General features: G+C 36.0%; 1 protein-coding gene and 1 pseudogene across 8 annotated transcripts in view; one reads left to right on the top strand and one right to left on the bottom strand.

Moving 5' to 3' along the window:
* The window catches only part of ALMS1 (ALMS1 centrosome and basal body associated protein), a 308,517-nt gene that overhangs the window by 135,223 nt on the left and 156,599 nt on the right, over positions 1–16,695 (bottom strand). The gene's annotated exons all lie outside the window — the stretch shown is intronic.
* LOC143661685 (coiled-coil domain-containing protein 91 pseudogene) lies at positions 1,289–2,023 on the top strand (annotated as a pseudogene).

Here is a 16,695-nt window from a genome sequence, read left to right as displayed (position 1 = left end):
TAAACAGGTGAGAGCATAGAAGACTCATGGGACACAATTGTATAATGTAACGGATATGTAATTTCATTTCTAGGAGAAAAGAAAATACTGTAGAAACTTCCGAAGAGTTAACGGAAAAGAATTTTCCAAAACAGATAAAAGGCTTTCCAGGCTGCCTGGCCTAGTACCTAGTGCTAGACCAACTAGGTAGAGATCTCTGTCTGGTGCTAAGGCAAGTTCTACTTCCTTGAGTACAGCCAAACTCTGCTATGTCCTACACATCTGCACCTCCAACCTGTGCCCTCAAAGGTTGTGTTTAAGGATACTAGGATGATCCTCTTTTCCGCATCAAGCTTGAGCACGCAAAGGACAAACATATGGGAAAGGACTGATGTAGAATATGGGGAAAGACATCTCTTCAGAGTAGAATATGGGGAAAGACATTTCCAGTAGGGAAAGCTGCTGACGAATAAAGATGCATTATGTTGTCTTGTCCAAAAAATATTTTTTTAACCCACCAGGTTAGAAAGCACAGTGAACACAAATGAATAACAAAGAAAAATCACCCTTTGGACCATCAGAACTTAACTGCTGAAAACCCAAAATGGAAGGAAGGGAGGGAGAGAGGGAGGAAATTGTTCAAAGTAACATTAAGTTTTGTAGGGATATATAAAAAGTAGAACATAAATATATGGTAACAAAAGCACAAATAGAAGGAGGGGTAAAAAGTGTTAAATTGTAAAGACTCTTCATTGCATATAAAGTGTTAATAGTACTGATTAAGGTAAACTGTAAAGCCAAGGGAGCATATTATAATGTCTAGGATAACTACTAAAAGTTTTGGAAAGAAAACAAAAGCATCTTTATAATTCACAGTATATATATTCAGGGTCTAATGATATATCTGTTGCCAGTGTGGGCTACCTTGTCATGTTCTCTTGATTCAATAACAGATGGTTCCATAACTATTAAAGCACTTAACTGCTTCTGGGCACAGGAGAGAACAGTTCCAAACTGAACAGATGTCTTTCCCCATATTCTACATCAGTCCTTTCCCATATGTTTGTCCTTTGCGTGCTCAAGCTTGATGTGGAAAAGAGGATCATCCTAGTATCCTTAAACACAACCTTTGAGGGCACAGGTTGGAGGTGCAGATGTGTAGGACATAGCAGAGTTTGGCTGTACTCAAGGAAGTAGAACTTGCCTTAGCACCAGACAGAGATCTCTACCTAGTTGGTCTAAAAGGTAGAAAAAAATATAATAAAAATCCCAATAGAGAGAACCCAGAAGAGAAGGAAGACCTCAGCACATGGTACCACGTGTCCTGACATGTGGCACAGGACCAAGGATCACCAGCAACCAATCTTCAGGAAGAAAACACTGCTTTGATGATTCCGTAATATTGATATTTTCACAGCCTCGAACTCTTCAGAGGCTCCATGAAATGCTAGATATAGAGAAAGAACTGCTAAAAGAAAAAATAAATGAAGCTTTGATTCAGGATTCTCGAGAACAGAAGGAAATATTGGAAAAATGTCTGAAAGAAGAAAGGCAAAGAAATAAAGAGGCATTATTATCTGCTGCAAAGGTATTTCCATCTGTAATATTGAGTTTCCTTCTTGAGAAAGAGACAATGAACGATGCAGTGTTAAAAGCCATAAAAGAAAGAAAAAAATTGGAAAAAGTCTATGCTGAAGAAAGGGAATTATGGAAGACCAAACATGTGAAAGATCAAGAAAAATTATCTGAGACAATTAAAAAAGCTGTACACCATCAAGGCAGCAATAATAAAAGAGCAGAAGCAAAATGGAAAAGCTGTGGAAGAGGCAGTGTAAAGAACAAGAGATGAATTGATAGAGTATATAAAAGAACAGAAAAGGTTTGATCAAGCCATTCACCAGAGAAACCTGTTCAGTTTGGAACTGTTCTCTCCTGTGCCCAGAAGCAGTTAAGTGCTTTAATAGTTATGGAACCATCTGTTATTGAATCAAGAGAACATGACAAGGTAGCCCACACTGGCAACAGATATATCATTAGACCCTGAATATATATACTGTGAATTATAAAGATGCTTTTGTTTTCTTTCCAAAACTTGGAGAATTGACGTCCAGTTCAAGGAAAAGCCAATTCAATATTTAGATCTAAAAAGTGACCTAATTTATTTTCTTTGGTTTTCTCCTTTATTATTTTAGTCATAATTGTAACAGAAAGTATGTTAAGACTCCAAAGCCACTGAAAACTGTCACATTATCAAAAGTTAATTAAGTAAACTTTATTGCCTCTGGCGGTCTGTGTTACTGAATTTGGCAAAAGTAGTAAATATTTTTACTTACTGCTTCATTATGACTCTTGATAAGATGCTAAAATGTAACCATACATTTATTTATGAGGATAGAAATTGCACAGATTTCAACATCACCTATTTATGTATGAAACTTAGATATAAAAACTGCTATGATAGAGAATCATTCTGATACTACCAAACTTTTTTTCTGCAGTTAGATCTTTGTATTTTCATTGGCCTACTGAAGACAGATAACACAACTAGAAAGTACTAAAAATTATTATATTAATTCAACTTTGATCTGAGATACCACCTAAACCAAAGGCAGGGTGCTTGTGATATATGCGTATTTCATATTTCTGCTCTTCAAAGGCACTCCAAATCAACAAAGTCATTTTTCTTATGAATCAAATCTTGAACTTAATAAGAGACTATAACTAAGCCATTGATAGGAATTTAGATTCAAATGTAAGCCATATGAAGTCTTTTCCAAGTACTTCAGAACATATTTAATTTGAGCAGAGTGCAAAGTATATTTAAGACCAGAACTAATAGTTGTCATTACAAATATATGTAAACATTTTTTCTTATTTGCTGAAATGCTTCAACTTTCATAGGCTTTGTACTTTTCTGGAGTTTCTAACTTAATAAAAAGAATTTCAAAAACTTGAAAAAACCCAACAGAGATAACATAGAATAAAAATAATTGAGCAATTTAAATAACATAGGACAAATGAATATAAACTAGCAAAGCTTAAAATCAACTATCTAAAAATTATTATATAATTATGTTAACTGTAAATGGACTAAATACCCCAATTAAAAGACAAAGAGTAACAGACAAGTTAAAAAAGATTAAGATCCAACCATATTCTATTTACAAGAGACACACTTTAAATATAAAGTCATAGGTTGAAAGTAAAAGGATGGGGGAAAAATGCTACACAACCAACCAAAAATAATCTTCCCTTTCTCTTTTCCCTCCCCTGGCTTTTCATTTTTCCCTTTCTGAACAAACTTAAAACTATTAGGTGGGCAGTACAAAATGGGGACCTGTTAGGGATAGTGCAACAGTGGCCCAAATCTAAATATAAAAGGCTTATCAGGGTGAGGAAGGTGCCCATGTAAAGAAGTGTCACAGCACAGGGTATCAAAACAGAGTGAGGGAAATATCTCCATAGAGGTATGGCCTGGTGTTCAATATCAGATACTGATCAGGATGAGGTAGGCTTTCACAAAGAGGCAGGCCCAGCCTAGACCAGACAGTCAGACTGCAAGTAGAATGAGGAGGGTATCTAAACAGAGGGGCAGTCTGACATGCAGTGGGAGAGCTAGACCAGAGTAAGGAAGATATTTACAATTAGAGATAGCCAGGTTTGAGCCCCTGCAAGATGAGAAGGGTATTAAACAGGGGTAGGAAATGGCAAGTCAGAGCTCAAGCAGGGTGAGAAAGGCACCCACCACAGTCCAACCTAAAGTGTCAGAGTCCAAGCAGGGTAAGGAAGACATACATGGAAGTAGGTGTTCAATAGGGTGAAGTTAGAGCCTAAGTGGGTAAGTAAGGGTATCCATGTGAAGGAGAGGTGAGCAATCTGATGGAGGTTAAGTCAGAGACCAAGTGTTCATATTGAGGGATGGCCTAGCATGGAGTATCAAAAACAAATCAGGATGAAGGGGTGTGGGGTCCAAATAACAAAGTAGTCTGAATATATGGTCATGGTCAAAATAAGAGTGTGTGCCATCCTAACAGGGGAAAGGTGACAGCAGAGACTGGAACACTGACCTAAATATATAAAGAATATTAGAAGTAAGGTACCTCAATATCAGATAAGGGAGTTACAAATACAGAAACAGAAAAAAGTAGAATGAACCTTTAGGATTTGCATATATTAGTGTGAACTTATGTTTTTCAATATATATAGGTAGAGAAATGTGCATATAAAGTACAAATGTAGTTATATATGTCTTCAGAGAGAATTGGGAGCAGAGACATCCCAATACCAAGGTACATCCCTCATGTTCAAATCTGGGCTTATAAAATATCACTTTTTTCTAAAAGAAACCAGGCTTATTGGAAAAATGGCTGATTCAGAGCTGGAGAAGGAAAAGTACAAGATGTGCTTAGAATGTCTTGCTTCTGAAAGCAGCAATATGTTCATAGAGCGACTGGGACATGTAAAAAGAAAACAGAAGTCAGCATGAAGGGGAGCTTTCACTGGCCACCAAATTAGTACATTTTGAGCATCAAAAGAAATTATGATAATAACACTGAATATAATGAACATGATTTTGTACAGATATAAAATATTTCCAAATCTCATATCCAACAAAAGATGTGTATCCAGAATACACAGACTCTTTAAATCAACAGTTAAAAAAATCAAACAATCCAACTGGAGAAGGAGCAAAAAACCCAAATCAATACATCATCAAAGAAAAATAGAGATGATAAATTAGTACATGAAAAAATGCTCAACATTATTAGCCACTAGGGAAATGCAATTAAAATGACAGTAAGATACTATTACATACCTATTAAAATGGCTAAAATTTAAAATACTAACAGTACCAAATGTTGGTGAGGATGTGGAGAAACTAGATCACTCATGCATTGCTGGTGGAAATGTAAAATGGCACAACAAGCCTGAAAAATAATTTGGCAGTTTCTTATAAAATTAAACATACCTTTAACTTTTCAGCCCAGCAATCACATGCCTGGGCATTTATCCTGGAACAGAGTATCTCAACCATGCTGACATTAAGGACCAAATAATTTTTTGTTGAATGGGTTCTGCCCTGTGCATTCTATGATGTCTAGCAACATCCCTGACCTCTACTCACTAGATGTCAGCAGGAAACCCTCTCCCTACTTGTGACAATCAAGTAAATCTTCAGATATTTCCAAATGACCCCTGGGGGACCAAAATCATCCCTGGTTGAGAACTGCTGTCCTGGAGAAATAAAAATATACATACATACAAAAACAAGTATATGAACATTCATATATCCTTCAACACATAAATGCATAAACAAACTATAATGCATCCATACAATGGGATACTATACAGCAATACAAAATGAACTACTGATATATAGAACAATTTGGATGGATTGCAAAGTCATTATGCTGAGTAGAGAGCCAACCTCAAAGGTTACCTGTATATATGATTCCATTTATATAACATTCTCAAAAATAAAAATATTATCCAGTAGAACAGATCAGAGGCAAAATGGGAGGGTTAGACCAGAACAAGGTAGTGCAATGGAGTTTCTTTGTGGTAACAGAACATTTCTGTATCTTGATTATGTTGGTAGATGAATCTATACATGTGATAAAATTTCACAGAACTATGCATGCAAGTATTAAAAAAACCTGAGTGCATGCAAAAACTGGTGACATCTGATAATGGTCTGCAATCTAGTTAACGGTGTTGTGCCAATGCCAATTTTTTGGTTTTCATAATGTATTACAGTAATGTAAGATATTACCAATGGGGAAGGCGGGTGATGGATACCCAGGAGTCCACTGCTCTGTTTCTGTAACCTCTTTGAATCTATAATTTTTTTTCAAGGTAGAAAGTGGTGAAAAAAGACAGTAATAGATTATAACTCATTGAATAAAATAAGAAAGCATGATTCTGCACAGGCAAAAAAGAACAAATAAATAAACTGAAAGTTTACTTAGGTATGAGATATTTCCATACATTCAAAGTAACTCCCCACAATATAATTAATTATGAAGGGGAAAAGTACACTGCAAAAACCAGACAGACACCTCTTATTCAAGTAAATGATTAAAGTAATCATTGTCAGTAGTGCAACAAAGGAAAACTGTGAGGCAGCTGATAGGAAGCAATGAGAAGCATTCAAAGTCACTCTGTGATATTCCCACCAAAAACGGCGAATTTAAATCTAATAATAAGGAAACATAGAAACTCAAATTGAGGGACATTCTACAAACAGACCTAATAAAAGCATCAAGGTCATGAAAAGTCAATGAAAGATTAAAGAACTATTTCAAACTAAAGGAAATTAAAGAAACATGGCAACCAAATTCAACAAGTAATTCTGAACTGCCTCCTCTTGTTTAAAAAAAAAGTTGGACAAATGGTGAAAACTGAATGGAGACTGGAATGCACCAATATTAACTACCTGATTTTGACAGCTGTATTGTGATTATGTAGGTGAATGCCCTTTTTAAAGAAAATAACATATTACATGAGATGGGGCAGCAGATCAGCAACTAACGCTCAACAGACTGAAGAATAAATATATTCATTGTACAATACTCCCAATTTTTCTATAACTGTTTAAAAAATCCAAATAAAATCAAATGGAAAAATAGACAAATCTACAATCAGAGCTGGTGAATAACATACTACTCTCGGATGCTGATTAAAAAAGCAGACAACAATTCAGTGAAAATGACGATCCCAATAACACAGTTGACCAACTGCACTAACACATATAGAATATCACATGCAACAACCACAGAATACACATTTTTTCAACTGCACATTGATCAAAATAGACCAAACCATACAGCAATTCTCAACAAATTTAAATACACTGCAGTCATTTAGAATGTAATCTCAATGACCATAACGGAATTGACTAGAAATAAACAATATTTTTAAAACTCCCATATATTTAGGAATTAAAAAACACATTTCCAGGGCGGGCAATGGTGGCACAGTAGCAGAGTTCTCACCTGCCACGCCGGAGACCCGGGTTCGATTCCCAGTGCTTGCCCATGCCAAAAAAAAAGAAACACATTTCCAAATAATCTATGGGCTGAAAAGAAGGTATAACAGAAATGAGAAATATTTAGAAATGATGATGAAAAACGCTATTAAAAATACATATATTGGGCGGGCCGCGGTGGCTCAGCGGGCAAAGTGCTTGCCTGCTATGCCGGAGGACCTCGGTTCGATTCCCGGCCCCAGCCCATGTAACAAAATACGGAGAAACAGAATACAATAAAAACAAGAAAATGTTTCCCTTTCTTCCTTCCTTCCTTCCTTCTATCCTTCCTTCCTTCTCTCTGTCTTTCCTTTAAAAAAAAAAAAAAAAAAAAAAAAAAAAAATACATATACATTAGAAAAGGGGGAAAATTCATGAATACTTTACTAGCATCAAAAAAGGTGGAAAAACAACATCAAACTAAAATACAAAGCAGAAGAAAAATTATAAATTATTTTATAAAATTATAAAAGCAAAAACAAATAAAATAGTGATTACACACTAGAGAGGATCAATAAAACAAAATTGTTAAACCCCTAGCAAGACAGAATAAGCAAAAGAGAGATAAATTACCAATATCAGACATGAAAAAGTAAATATTATATATTCAGAAATTGAAATAAAAAGAGGACATTAAGAAAATAATTTATGCCAATATATTTTGACAACTCAGAAACAAAGATAAAATTTCTGAAAAAACACTTTTCAAAACTGACACCTGAAAAAAAAAAAGCTGCAGTCATATCTATGAAAGAAATTGAATCTGTAGTAAAAACTTGCTCCAAAGAATACTCCATGCCAAGATTGCTTTTCTGGTGAATTTTGCCAAACATCCAAGAAAGAGATAATACCACTATTATCCAAAATTCAGAGAATACAGAAAGCAAAAACTTCCCAATGGGTAGGCCACGGTTGCTCAGCAGGCAGAGTTCTTGCCTGCCATGCTGGAGACCTGGGTTTGTTTCCTGTTGTCTGCTCATGTAAACAAACAAACAAACAAAAAAAACTAAAAAAAAAAACTTCCCAATACATTTTGTGAGGTTGGTTCAATATTGATACCAAAATCTGACAAAGATAGGCAAGAAAAGAAGATTACTATTTAACATCTCCCATGAATACGGATGTAGAAATCTTAGACAAAGTTTTAGAAAACTGATCTAGCAGTAAAATATAATACAAACATTAAGCTTACATCTGGTGATCTGTACTACTACTATAGTAAAGGATCTGACTCCATTTTTGATGTTGGATCACTGACTTATTTTTATTTTTTGTATGGTCAAAATTTTGTTTTTATTTTATTTTATTTTATTTTTGGTGCATGGTCTGGGACTCAAACCCAGGTCTCCTGCATCAAGGTGAGCATTCTACCACTGAATCACCCATGTACCCCAAACTTTTGTTTTTAAAGTTACCATGTAGCTAGGGTTGAGAAGCACAGCAGCCTAACTGCTCTACATACAACCAGGCTGGTCCCATCTGCCTCCCTAGCCCCTTCTCGCTGCCACCATTCCTCCTGCAGGCTCCTCCCAATCAGCTGCCATGAGTCCCTCCTTGGGTTGTATAAAACCCAGTTCCAGACAGATTTCTTTTTAATTTTTAATTGATATATAATATATATCCCATACCATGTAATCATCCAAAGTATACCACCAATGGTTCACAATATCATCATATAGCTGTACATTTATCATCACAATTGACTTTTTTTGGCGAAAAATAACATCTATACAAAAAACACAAAAAAGCAATAAATTTCAACAATTGGTTATAGAACAGATCAGAGTTTGGTACGGGTTACAATTCTACAACTTTAGGTTTTTATTCTAGCTGCTCTAAGATACCAGAGACTAAAGTAAATATTAATATAAGGATTCAGCAATCAATCATTTATTAAACCCTACCTTCTCTTTATAACTCCACCATCACCTTTGATCTTCCTCCCACTCTTTAGGGTATTTGGGCTAAGCCCATTCTAACTTTTTCATGTTGGAAGGGTCTACCAATAATATGGGGTAGGGAAATGGAACTAATACCCTGGAGAGGCTGCCCCTGTGCATTTCAGGACCTATTTGGAGGTTGTAGGTTTCTGAAAGGGACCCTAGGGCATGGAACCTTTGTAGAATCTTATATACTGCTCTAGGTGTTCTTTAGGATTGGCTGGAATGGTTTTGACAGGGTTTTGGCAAGCTATAATAGGTAGAAATGTCTAACTGAAGCTTGTCTGAGAGTGACCTCCAGAGTAGCCTTTCGGCTGTATTTGTACTCTCTTAGCCACTGAACTTTATTAGTTACACTTCTTTTCCCCCTTTTGGTCAGGATGGCATTGTTGATCCCAGGGTGCCAGGGCCTGACTCATCCCTGGCAGTCATCTCCCATGCCACCAGGGAGATTTTCACCCCTGGATGAATCACTGACTTCTTTTTAGAGACTTCTTTTTAAACCTCAACCTCCATATCTACTATACCCACAACTGGACAGGATAGTAAGAAAACTGTCCAAGCACTTACTTTGTCACCAGGAGCAAATTTATACCACCTACATGTGGAAACTTTTCCCCAGCACCACCCCATAGCCACTATACAAGCCCAAACCAGGCCTTCTGCTTTGACCAAGCCACCTTGGCCTGCTTTTACCTGCTCAGCTCTCCCTGAGTCCCCTGTATGTATATGTATTAAACTTTTTCTCTGATTCTTTTAATGTGAGAAGTGTCATATCCTGCTTCTGTGGGGTAACCATCACAAAAGACTAAAAATTAAAGACATCTCACTAAAAAGTCAATAAGGAGAATAAAATAGAATAGTAAAAGACATTTTAGTGATACAAAATGAGGCAGTAAAGAAGGAACAAAAACAGATGGGAGAAAAAGAAAAATGCAGTATAGTAGATTTAAATGAAATAATACCAATTCAATATGAATTTTTCAGAAAACAGAAGAGTGAACATTTTTCAATTTTTTTTTTGAGGCTAGAATAACTTTGGTAGGACACTTAGGGAAAAGAAGGTTATAGACCAATGTTAGTAAATTGAATTAAGCAATACATTAAAGCAACAATATAACATGATCAAGTGGGGTAATGTAAAATAAGTGTGACATTTGAAATTCAATCAGTGCATTTCACCACTTCAATAAATAAAAAGAGAAAACACATATGATCATCTCAGAGCGGGAAAAGTATTAAAGTTTGACATTCATTCATAAAAACACATGATAGGGAATAAAAGAAGTATTTGCACAGTCCTCTTGGGGAACTGGAAAGAAAGGAGGAAATATTCAACTTTCCCATTTGGAAAATTTCTGATACTCTTGCAAGCAGAGGGGACAGCCAATCCTTGATCTTGGGGTTTGCCCCTATGAAACTTATTCCTGCAAAGGAGAGGCTAAACCTACTTAAAATTAGGCTTAAGAGTCAACCCCCCAGAGAACCTCTTTTGTTGCTCAGATGTGGCCTCTCTAAGCCAACTCTGGAGGTGAACTCACTGCCCTTCCCCTCTCTATGTGGGACATGAACCCCAGGGGTATAAATCTCCCTGGTAGTGTGGGACACAAATCCCGAGATGAGCAGAGACCCAGCATCAAGAGACTGAGAAAGCCTTCTTGACCAAAACAGGGAAGAGAGAAATGAGACAAAATAAAGTGTCAGTGGCTGAGAGATTTCAGAGTCAAGGGGTTATACTTACACATTATACAGATATCCCTTTTTAGTTTACAGTGTACTGGAATGGCTGGAACAAAGTACCTGAAACTATTGATCTGTGTTCCAGTAGTCTTGATTCTTGAAGACGATTGTATAATAATAAAACTTTTACAAAGTGATTGTGAAAACCTTGCATCTGGTGCTCCTTTTATTCCCTAATCGAAATTAACTCAAAGGGAATCAAACACCTAAATATAAGAACTAGAACCATAAAGTTTCTAGGAGAAAATGTAGGGAAACACCTTTAAGACTTAGTAATAGGAGGTAGCTTCCTAAACTTTACACCCAAAGTACAAGCAACAAAAGAAAAAATTAGATAAATAGGAACTCCTCAAAATCAAATGCTTCTGCATCTTAAAAGACTCTGTCAAAAAGGTGAAGAGGCAGCCAACTCAATGGGAGAAAATATTTGGAAATCATATATCAGACAAAGGTTTGAAATCCTGTATATTTAAAGAAATCATACAACACAACAACCAATGACAAAATGGGCTAAAGATATGAATAGGCACGTTTCTGAAGAGCAAATATGATGGCTCAAAAGCACATGAAGAGATGCTCATTTTCATTAGCTATACAGGATATGTAGAACAAGATTACATGAGATACCACCTCAAACCTATAAGAATGGCTGATAATAAACCAGAAACTACAAATGTTGGTGAGGATGTGGAGAAAATAGGACACTTTATTCACTGCTGGTGGGAATGTATAATGGCATGGTTACTATGGAAGACAATTTGGCAGTTCCTTAGGAAACCAAATATCAAGTTGCTCTATGACCTGGCAATAGCACTACTCAGTATATACCCAGAAGAGCAGAAAGCAGTGAAATAAACAGACATTTGCACACTGTTGTGCATAGCAGCATTATTCACAATCACCAAAAGACAGAAACAAACTAAATGCCCATCAACAGACGAGTGGATTAACAAAATGTGGCATATAACTATGATGGAATATTATGGTATGCAGCAGTAAGATAAAATGACATCTTGAACCACATAACAAATGGATGAGCCTTGAGGACATAATGCTGAGTGAAATAAGTCAGATACAAAAGGATAGATACTGTAAAACTTCACTTTTATGACCATGGTAAAGGTAAAATTGGAGGTTTATAATATAGAATATAGGGGACTTAGAGACACATAGAAGGTAGAGATGGGTGAATGATTAGCTAATAAGGTTGAACTCAAATGTAAGGGAACAGATAGAAGTGAAGGCTGTTCACTAGTGGGACTATAAGTATTATTACCATATTGGAGGTGAACATGATTGAAAGGGGTTGTATAGACCTATGCTCAAATGATTAACACTACAAATATAAATTAATTCTTGCATGAACTATTTCAAAGGTATGATTCTTATACAAACAGTGTTTAAGTTCAGGATCTAGGGGGGAAACTATTATTCATACTATGGGCTATGTTTAACAGTAAAACACCAGTAGTACCACAACAACAGCAGGGGTAAATAATGGGGGGAAGTACAAGAGTTAAGGGGAGGTTTAGGTTTCCTATTTGGTGAGGGTGTGTTTATTAGTTATCTTTCTTGTGGGAACAATGAAATTATCTGAAATTGAGTGTGTTGGTGGACTGTGGACTTTGAACATTAGACATGATGTCTAATGAATGCAGGTGGCTTAAGGATGTACTGACTGAGAAGCAGATTAGGGAACGATGGTTTATACATATGACTGAATATTGTGCTGATACAAAAAGGAACGAAGTCGTGAGACATGTAACGTTGTGAATAAACCCATGGGACATTTGGTGAGGAAAAATAAGCCAGAAACAAAATTACTGTATGGTCTGCTTTAGAAAATGCATACAAGAAAACAAGGTCTAGATTGTAAGCTCTTAGAGCCGTCACATTTAATCTGGAAAAGTAATTATTATTTCTGGATTTTGAGAGTCTGCTTAATACATCTATAACCTGGTATTTAGAGATAAATTAATCATGTAGTGATTAAGGTAATTCAGGATACAGGGGAAAGGAAGACATTATCTGTATTTTAGAACTTCATCTACTCTTTGTGACCAAAAGAAGAAAGATTTATTTTGTCCAGAATGTAAATTTTCTGTAGCATATAATCTAACTCAACCTGCCTGGATATATCATTCAAACAATCCAAACACAGGGAGCCCAGAATAAGCACAAAAGCCTTTAATTCTGTAAAGCTTAATATAATGCCTGGACATAAGCAGATAATCAAAAAGTATTAGCAGTTTCTTGAGGGATGGAAAAAATACATATATGGAACTATTAAAACTTTACCATCAAGGAATCCCCTGATACTGTGTCAAACATTAGGGACACCCAAATCAATGGGCCATGTCCTTGATATTGAGGCTTACTCTTGTGAAGCTTATGTAGGTAGCGGAGAAGCTGGGCTATTACCACCAAATATTAGGGACACCCAAATCAATAGGCCAAGCCCTTGACCTTGAGTCCTACTCTTGTGAAGCTTATGTGTAGTGGAGAAGCTTAGCCTACCTACAGGTATGCCTAAGAGTTACTTTTGGAGGACCTCTTTTGTTGCTCAGATGTGGCGTCACTCTCTCTAAGCCCAACTCTGCAAGTGAAATCATTGCCCTCCCCACTACGTGGGACAAGATATCCAGGGATAAAAGATTCTCCCTGGCAGAGTGGGAGATGACTCCAAGGGATGGGCTTGGCCCTGGCACCACGGGATCAACAATGTCATCCTGACCAAAAGGGGGGAAAAGAAGTGTAACAAATAAGGTATCAGTGGCTGAGAGAGTTCACATAGTCAAGAGGTTACTCTGGAGGTAATTCTGATGCAAGCTTCAGTTAGACACTGCTATCTATCAAAACTTGCCAACCAAAACCATTCCAGCCAATCCTAAAAACACACTGGGTGATATATAAGAATCTACAAAGGTTCCATGCACTAGGGTAACTTTCCAGAAACCACAACCTCCAGATGGGTCCCTGGACCAGATAAGTTCTGAAATGCAGAAGGGATAGCGTCTCCAGAACATCAGATAGTTCCATCTCCCTACCCCGTATTATTGACAGACCCTTCCAACATGAAAAAGTTAGAATGGGCATAGCCCAAATACTCCTTAAGAGTGGGAGAATGATTGAAGGTGATGGTGGAGTTATACAGAGAAGGTAGGGTTTAACAAACGAGTATGACTGCTGAATCATTACACTGATATTTCTTTTAGTCTCTAGTATCTTAGAGCAGCTAGGAGTAAAAACCAAAAATTGTGGAGCTGTAACGCACACGAAACTCTGAAATCTGTTCTACAACTAATTGCTGCGATGTGCTTTGAAATTTATTGCTTTTTTGTATGTACATTATTTTTGACAAAAAAGAGAAAAAAAATTCAATTGTGAAGATAAAATATTTATTCCTTCTAGCCTCCAATGTTCCTCCTAGCAAGGAGGAAAAATCTGAGATGATGGTATGGTAGCCCATGACAAACTCTGGGATCCGTCCTGTAACTACTTGTTGAAGAGTGCTTTGAAGACTACTGCTTTTTCCTTTTTTTATGTATGTTATATTATACAATTTTTAAAAATGTCAACAATAGATAAGTAAATAAATAAATAAAGGGGGGACAAAGGGTAAAATAAATGGGGTAGATGGAAATACTAGTGGTCAATGAGAGGGAGAGTCCAGGATACAGTATGTAGAAGTTCTTTGTTCTTTTTATTTCTTTTTCTGGATTGTGCAAATGTTTGAAAAAATGATCATGGTGATGAATACAGAACTACCTGATTATATTGTAAGCCACTGATCGTACACTATGTATGGAACGTATGTGTGTCAAGATTTCTTAATTAAGAAAAAAAAAGGCAAACTAAGAATTCATGTCCTCAATCTGATAAAGGGCATCTATGAAAAACCTATAAGTAACATCAAATAACGATGAAACACTTTCATCCCCACCCCCTCCTAAAGATGGGAAACATGGCCAGAATATGTATTTGATATTGTACTGAATGCCCTAACCAGTGCATGAGGTAAGAAAAAGAAGTAACAGGCATGAAGGCTGGAATGGAGGAAGTAAAACTGCTCTGTGCCCTGGCAACATAAAGTTGTCCATAAAGATAATCCTAAGGAGCCATAAAACTCTCAGAATTAATAATTCATTTTGCAAGGCTGCAGGATATAAGGTCAATACATAAAAACAAATGTATTTGTAATAGAATCTGACTCCATTTTTTGATGCTTGACAGCTCACAGCTTTTAAATTTCATATCTCTGATCTTTCCTGTGCCTCTACAACATATATTCTGAATTAATTTTAATATTTGCTGAAATGTACCAATTAGCAAACCTCATGGCTTTTATCAAAACTGGGATGCAAATTATGTTTATACCCGGGGATCCCACTAACTTTAAACAAAACAAGGTACTCATAAATCTTACGGGAGTCACTGAACATATAAAGAGGTGAAAAAGGTATTTCTCAACTTAACCATTTGAATTATTGACTTGCCTAAATCCCCCATAGTCAAGGCACCTACTGTCATAAAATACTGTTTAGTGAGCATGGATGCCCTGACCCAATAAGTAATAAATTCAAGTAAAATGAATCCTTTGGCCCTTACAAAGTGACTTGACAAAAGGGGATGCCATGGATCATCCTCCAGTTAAAATACTTAATATGACCCAACACAAATTAAAATAAATAAAAGAAATCAGCATTTTAAATTTATGTTGATTTTTAATTTATGAGATTAAAGTTATTATGAAGACATATTTAGAGAAGGGGGTGATCATACCCCTTGTTTCTCCATTTATAAGTCCATTTAGCCTGTTCTTAAACCTGGAAAGAATGAATGATGCTTCATAGTGGATAACCACAATCTTAATGTCATGGTTGCACACATTAAAGCCCCCATACCCAATTTTTTGTTATTTTATCCAATCAACAAATGTTAAATGTTTTGCTACTTACTATAGATTTGACAAATACGTCGAGTTCAGTACCTACTTCGATAGACTAGCAAACACAGTTTGCCTTCATCTCTGAAGGGACAAAATAAATATACCTTTACCTGGGTATATCAGAAGTCTTGCCACTGTACACCAATGCTGAGACGAAAGAGATTTGGAATTATCTGACAAAGACTTGAAAGTAGTCATTACTAAATACTCCAACAAGGAAAGGTGGACACCCTAAAAGACATAAAATCTCAGCAAAGAAACAGAAGTTGCAAAAATTTTAGAAATGAAAAATGCAATAACTAAAATAAAGATGGGCTCAACAGCAAAACAAAAATGAGGGAGGAAAAAGTCAACGAATTCCAAGATAGATCAATAGAAATTATTCAATCTGAACAACAAAGGGAAAAAAGATTAAAGAAACAAGGAAACAACAAAACAGCAGAGCTTCAGGAACTGTAGGATAATACCAAAAGGTTTAACATGTATGTCAGCAGAGTCTCAGGAGAGGAGAAAGAATGTGATACAGAAAATATATCTGAAGAAATAATGGAAAAAAACTCCCCCAAATTTCATGAAAGATATAAATGTACAGATTTAAGAAGGTCAGTGAACCCCAAACAATAAGCTCATAGAAAATCATACCTAGAGACATCATAAACCTCTGAAAACTAATAGGAAAAATGAAAACTATAAAGGTACCAGATAAAAATAATACATTATTTTTGCTAAGTAAAAAAAGCCAGACCCCAAAGATTATAGCATATTGTATGGATTCATTTATATAACATTGTGGAAAAGCAAAACTATAGGGGGATAACCAACCAGTGAATTTCAGGGATTGGGGAGAGGAGGAACTGTCTACAAAGGGGAGACATGGGGGAAGTTTTATAGCAATGGAATGTTTTTATATGGAGCTGTGATGGAGGATTTGTCAAAAACAATAGAAGTGAATATCACAAAAAGTTATTTTTACAGTGTGAAAAATTTTTTAAATTAAGCAGTCTGTGAGGACAAAAATGAAATGCAGAACATTAAAAATTACAAATTCTGAAACAATTATA

This window comes from Tamandua tetradactyla, chromosome 17 (genome assembly GCF_023851605.1).
Source record: "Tamandua tetradactyla isolate mTamTet1 chromosome 17, mTamTet1.pri, whole genome shotgun sequence".
In the NCBI taxonomy this organism is placed as follows: Eukaryota; Metazoa; Chordata; class Mammalia; order Pilosa; family Myrmecophagidae; genus Tamandua; species Tamandua tetradactyla.
This window is presented reverse-complemented; position numbering and strand designations above follow the sequence as displayed.